Consider the following 7,239-nt stretch of genomic DNA (forward strand, 5'->3'; position numbering starts at 1 on the left):
CAAACATTTATAATGGCTCTTGAAAATTCTAACACTTTGCCATCGAAATTGGTTTTACTCAAATGCCAGTGCAATTTGGCTTGGTTTACTGCTAAGAAAACTATATGGTTCACACCCAGTGAAGAAAATTGTAAATTCACTGTAAAAGGTAAGCCTTCCTGAAGTTGTTAAGCATGGGAGCATCATTATTCATTAATAGCTTTAGGCGGGCAAATTCCTACACATAAAAACATGTTTTTTGAATTTTCATTCATAAAAAAGAATATAATAAAGTGTGAATAAAGAGTAGACAGTTTATAGCAGCCAATGCCACAGGAAGAAAAGACCACGAAAACACTTCAGTAAATTAATGGTGAAATAAAAGGTATATTGATCCCAAAAAAAAACACAAACCAAAAAAAGATGAAGAGAACCATATTAAATTCACTACCCACTAAACCAAGGAGAGTCTAAGTCAGCAACAGAGCAATTGAGTTATAACTATAAAAAGAGAAATTTCAACTGGCAACTGTTCTGAACACTTGCGACTATTCAATATTAGTTCAGCTATCCACATTCAATTATCCCAGAATGTTAAAACAATCACTAGACATCTGCCATTTTGTTACTACTTCTGCCATGAAATGGAGTATAGTGCAATCTAATTTCCCCAAAAAAAACTCTACTCTAATTTAAATTTTAACTATGGCAACAAAAGAGAAGAACAGGGAAAAGGGTCAATCATTTAAGCTATGAATGAGCTAAAAGATAGAAGATATCCTAATTATGCATTTCTATAAACCTAAAACCTTTAAAGTTTCCATCAGCAAAAACAATTGCCAAAGCAAATTATATAAAAATCACCATAAAAAAGGTATCTACATTTGCAATGGGAAGAGCTTATGCCAAAGATAAATAGATATAGATAAACAAAGAAAAAAAGCAACATAATGCACTAATCAGAAAATGTTCAGAGGAAGTGAAATACGGACCTAAAATGGAGTGCCCTGTTTTCCATATTCTTGTTCCGCTGCGAGAAGCAATGATAGTCAGCGTCGCAAGGTGGTAAAGAGATAAACTATGAACATGCAACGTGACAAATTGCTGAATAGGGTCGTGGAAGGCGGCGATAATGGTGGCTGTTCGGCGGTGAAAGAGCTCAAACACGGGGCGTGGTGGTTCACCACGTTTGAAGATGCCAATCGGAATCAAAGGTTAAAGTGGTTTTTGGTTTCCATTTTAAAAACTCAAGCAATGGCGATGAAATACCTAAGGAATGACAAAATTGATTACGAGCTCCATTCAGGTTTCATTTCCTTGCCCACAAAAGGCGAAATCCCTCGCCCCAAGTTATTTCCTTGTCCAGGTTTCATTTCCTCAACCTTCTTTCGTCCGCGCCATCCCTTCTCCTCTTCGCGCCTCCTCCAAGTTATTTCTCAATAAACAGTAAAGAGTTCAAAACTGTGTGATGCTTCACCGGAGAAGAAGGTCGTTGTTATGGAGAAGCTGTGCTGCTGCCACTAACCCTAGTTGCTTCATCGTCGCTGCCTCGGCATTGTTTAGGAAGTCGCCTGCTTGAACTTGCACCACTGCTACCATTGTTCTTTCTTCTTTTATTTTTGGCGGAAAAGAAAACGAACACTGCTCTGTAAAAAAACAATGGAGATCTAGGGATTTTAATTTTTAACCCTTTTCCTGGCAAAAGCTCAAAGTTATGCTTTTTAGTGTTTTTTTTTTTTCCTTTTATAATTTTTACCCATATTTATTTGTTAACATAAATACTTATTATTGACTCATATCAACAACAACAACCAAAAAAATATTTTAAACAAAAGTGTTAGAAAATATTTATATTAGATTTCTTTTTTTTTTTTAATAGTACTGGCTCTATTACATTGTAGTAACAAAGAACCAAGTCCAACCCGGGTACCATCAGACCACATAGTCTTGGTATATTAGATTTCAATTATACCAAAAAAATTATTCCCTATAAAATTAGATTTTCAAAATCATAACTCTTTTACAATTTTTAGACTTATGATTTATACTTGGTGTATCATTCAAAAGGTTCAACTTATGAATGAATTATACTACCCGAAAAAGTAAATTAACTGGATAGTAGTTCAAGAACTAACCGGATAGTTTAAAGAACCAAATAGTAAAGGTGTAGGAAGTCAACAACCGGATGGTGCACAACCGAAAAGTAAAGATTGAAGAGTCCAAAAGTTGATGACCAGAAGGTACAAGACTAAATAGTATGAGAACCAGATGGTTCATTTGGAACCAGGAGGTAAATCAACCAGATAGTAATTGGGTTAACTTAAAGTCAAATACTCAAATCATAATGTTGTTCGAAAAGGCGACTACAATCAAAGTCAAGCAGACACCGAATAGTCCAAATCGAGAAAGTGACCTAGTCATCATTCGGTGAAGTCACATTACAATTCGCATAACCAGACAATATAGTGATTGAGTATATTCTCACAACAAGGTAAACAATATAATGTTGTTAAGGTTTCAATATGCTTATGTACATATATCGAAGATGATTTTCCTTAAATAGCGAAGACATAATGCAAGATAAAACGTCAAAAATTCATGCACTAAAAGTCATGCAACGGTTGGAAAGTTCTAACATGAACAACCAAATGCACAACCACTAGCCATTTCACAATGGATAATGACACTACCCATTTGAAGTTTATTTCCTTCCAATAAACAAATTGAAATGAGTATATAAATACATCAGTTCAAGTTGAATGACATACTACATTTTTTAGATAAATTCTTACTAGTGTAAACTACATTCAAGAGCAACCTAGCTGACAAATGAGAGACTACTACGATCAATTCCAGATCAAGATTCAAGACTTTGGCAAATTCAAGACTACTAAACGCTAAGACTACAAGTCTACAACAGTTAGAGAAGAACATTCTTTTGTATTCAAATATTCAAACTCTAAACGGAAAAATAAAAAGAGCATGAGTAACAAGTTGAACACTTGAGAAAAATCTAAGGTTGTGGCTGGCTTTGTGATCAAAGCACAAGTTCTCTCCACTTGTATTTGGGGTGATAAGTACTAGTGGAACCTCCTAAGGAATTATAGGAGAATAGTGAATTAGGCCGAGTTGGTTGAACCACTAAAAAAAATTATTGTATCTCTTTACTTACTTTATTGTTTTCATTATTCATCTTCTAACCAAATTTTATTAACAAGATAAACGTGACATCAAAACTTAAAAGGGGTATAACATTATTTTCGTTGCATGAAACTCATGTTTACAACACCTCTATTCACAAACAAAAGTTTTCAAAATATAACAAGTATATTCACACCTCCACTCCCCTCTAGGCTTGTTCAAACACCATTCTGGTTAGAGTAGTTGCCTATTTTGGGTCAACAATCTGACTGCTAGGTGGACCTCTATTCAAAAAATAATAATATTTTAGTTGGTATATATTTTTTCTTGAAAAATGAAAAGGTTCGTTGTCTAAGCATCTTATGTTTAGCACTGACAAATTTGATGATTAAAAAATACCAATACAAACACATCTATTAGCTCGCAATGACGAAATGTGGGAGGTGATAACATGTGGACCAATGGAGATTCTTAAGGTCAATGTAGCCACTCTACAAAACATTGACACTCCTATGTATGTTCCAAAGCCATGTGACAAATGGATGATGGAGAACTAGAAGAGGAATAACATTGACAACATAGCAAAAAATATATTCTTCAAGGCTGTATATAACACTATATTTCATAGAATACGCAAGTGTGTGTTTGCCATGCAGGTATGGAAATTCCTTTTGCATATTGGAGAAGAGACAAATAAGAGAAGTATGCCAATTGCCACGAAGAAGTTCGAAGACTTCAAGATAACCCTAGTACAAAGTGTAATTGAACGGAGATCATATACATGAAGATACTCAGTGAGATTATGGATCTTAACCATAACATAAGTCAAAAGGATATCAACCTAAAGATTTTGAGAGGCTTGCCTAAATCTAAGGAGATGAAGGTCACTTCATGCGTGACCACGGAGATTTATAGGTAATGTCAATTGTCTAGTTCTTCAAGAACTTAAAGCATACGAGTTTGAGATAAAGAACTAACAAAGATGAAAACAAAGTTGATGAACCGCAAAAACTACGACACTAATCGCCAATCAACCATCAACGTCTTCAAGGTTAGTAGATTTCAATAATGATTTTTATTTGACAAACAATTTGCTTTGTTTGTTAGAAATTCAAAAGCTTTATGAGGCGTAACAACTTACAATGAAGTCCTTCATTCTCAACAAAAAGGTACCATAAATGTAAAAGATCATCATGATCAAGCAGGAAAGCACTAGAAAATATAATCAGCCTTTACTAAAACTGCTGAAAGGCTCACCATTTCAAAGATGAGTGCTAATTAATTAAAGGGAAAATAACACTTTTGACCCCTAAATTGTTTTACTTTTAGAAATTTAGTTCTTAAAGTTAATTTAAACAAATTTAACCCCTTAATTGTTCATAATAATGTTGCACTTTCAATCATAGTGTTATATAATTGTCAAAATATGAGGTTATTTTTATCATTTATAATCAATATCCACTGTTAAAAATGACATTCATATGGAGAGAATGAAACTTTAACCATGGATATTAATGTTAAATGACATAAATAACATCATAAAAAAGAGTTTGCTAATGACGTTTGATAATTATATAACACTATAATGACTAAAAGTGCAACATTATGAACAATTTTAGGGGCTAAATTTACTTAAATTAACTTACATTGAACAAATTTTCAATAGTGAGACAATTCATAGACCAAAAGTATTATTTTCCTTTAATTAATACTCATTTCAATTACTAAGCATTTGATTATGAGTTTCATTGGATACAAGTGTTTGGTCCCTATTGGGTGAATAGTCCAATAATTTTCTTAGAACGACACATGACAAAGGGCAAATTATTCTGTGGACCCGGGTCCACATTGCAATTATGGACCCGAGTAAAAAAATACATAATTTATATATTGAATGTTCACAATTTTTATATACTAAATATTCACAATTTACATATTGAATATTTACAATTATATACTAAATGTTCACAATTTTATATACTAAATGTTCATAATTTACATACTGAATGTTCAAATTTTAAATTGTGAATATTCACTATATAAATGGTGTGTTTTGACTCGGATCCACTTTGTAAGGTGGACCCGGGTCAATGGCATAACTATTGATGAAAAAGGCTATTGACTGAAATGGACGAAAAGTGAGTGACCTAATAAAAGTGGACATATTTTAAATTTTGTAGAAAAATAGACGAAATTAGTTTGAAAAATGTGTTTTGGTAAGAAATGCATTACACATATATCTCTATATATAATATAGCATAATCAAGGTGAAAATTTTTTCCCCCCATTTGATGCATTTAAGAGTTATGGAATATCAAGGGTTTAGGAACTTCATAATCATATATATATATATATATATATATATATATATATATATATATATATAAAATCAAAATTGATAGATAATACTCGTAGAAATTAATTCATAATTACATGAATTTATAAATTTGTACGCATTTTTTTATAAATTTGTACAAATTTATAAATTCATGTAATTATGAATTAATTTCTACGAGTATTATCTATCAATTTTGATTTATATATATATATATATATATATATATATATATATATATATATACACTAACTTTTTAATAGTTTGTAATTTTGATTAGTTTTTTAATAATTTATTTACAAAGAAAGTTAGGTAAAATAAAATTAAGTAGGGAAAATATATTCCCACCTTTTTTTTTTTTTTTGAAAGGAGCCAAGGTGGCAATTTATTCAAAATAATGCGAGATTTGTCCCACCTAAGTGTGAATGCATATTAATAGATTTGTAAGATCATTATTTTTTTGTGTGTAAACTACGAGGTGGTCCGGGTTTTTCTCTGTCCGTTTAACTTTGTAAGATCATTATTGCAAATGAGGTTAGCAATATGAATGCATTTTTTGTCATATATTTTCTTAACATTTAAATATTACAATGTATAACTATACTTAAATTTTTAATAAAATTAATTCTGCTTTGTATCATAACATTACAACAATACTTATAAATTTTTGTCCATGCATCGCACGGGGCAAATACTAGTTTCACTTAATTTCAAAATCATTTTCAGGCTATTGTTGAAAAATTAAATAGTGTCAAACAAATCTTCCAAATGCGTTTGACATTATTTTAAATTCTCACAAATACACCATATTTTTTGAATTTACACTTTTTTAAATGCCAAATGCATTTGGAAAAGTGCAAATTACACTTTTGGTCCTATGACTATAGGGGGCGTGTTAATTTCGGTCTGTGACTTTTAAAACTAACAATTTAGTCCTTTAACTATGATTTTTTTAGCAGATTTGATCCTCCCGGCCAAATTTCGCCGGAAAAAGATAACCCATTTTAAATTATTTATCATTGAGGGCAGAATGGTCCTTCCACGTCATTTCTTCTTCTTCCATTACCGCTGCCGTCCTTTTCCTGCCGCCCCGCCATGGCGCTCTTCTCCCCCTCCATGTCCCTGGACCTCGATCTGCAGGTATACCTTCATTGGCTCCACGTACTCTTCGAACCCCAACGTCGTCATCGCCCATAGCAAGTCGTCGCCGTTGATCGTCTTCCGCTTCTCCCTCTGGCACTTGTCCGACGCCTCTCCAGTGAGTGATGAAGCTTATGAACTCCGACACACACTCCTGGACCGTCTCCTTCGCGTTCGCAGGCAGCGCCTTCTTCATAATACGGCTCACGTTCGCAATTGGGAGGAAACGGTCTTGCTCCCGTTGTGAGCTGTCGCCGTCGTGGTCGTCCCTGTGCCCTCCTGATTCGTTGTCGGAATCCGCCATTGAAGCTAAGTTTTGGAGTATAAAAAAATCGATATTAAAAGAATACGAAAACTATTTCACTACGATTGATGAAGAAATGATGTGGAAGGACCATTTTGCCCTCAATTATAAATAATTTAAAATGGGTTATCTTTTTCCGGCGAAATTTGGCCGGGAGGACCAAATCTGCTAAAAAAAGCATAGTTAAAGGACTAAATTGTTAGTTTTAAAAGTCACGGACCAAAATTAACACGCCCCCTATAGTCATAGGACCAAAAGTGTAATTTGCTCTTTGGAAAATGCATGTGACTCAAAAATAAAATTTATAAGGTTCGTTTACTAACTTTATCTAATTTTCTAA

General features: G+C 33.0%; 1 pseudogene; it reads right to left on the minus strand.

The window, feature by feature from the left end:
- Window positions 1-6,471: 6,471 nt before the first annotated feature.
- LOC109163224 lies at window positions 6,472-6,968 on the minus strand (annotated as a pseudogene).
- Window positions 6,969-7,239: the final 271 nt, after the last annotated feature.

The sequence above is a fragment of the Ipomoea nil genome, unplaced genomic scaffold (genome assembly GCF_001879475.1).
Source record: "Ipomoea nil cultivar Tokyo-kokei standard unplaced genomic scaffold, Asagao_1.1 scaffold3002, whole genome shotgun sequence".
NCBI classification, from domain to species: Eukaryota; Viridiplantae; Streptophyta; class Magnoliopsida; order Solanales; family Convolvulaceae; genus Ipomoea; species Ipomoea nil.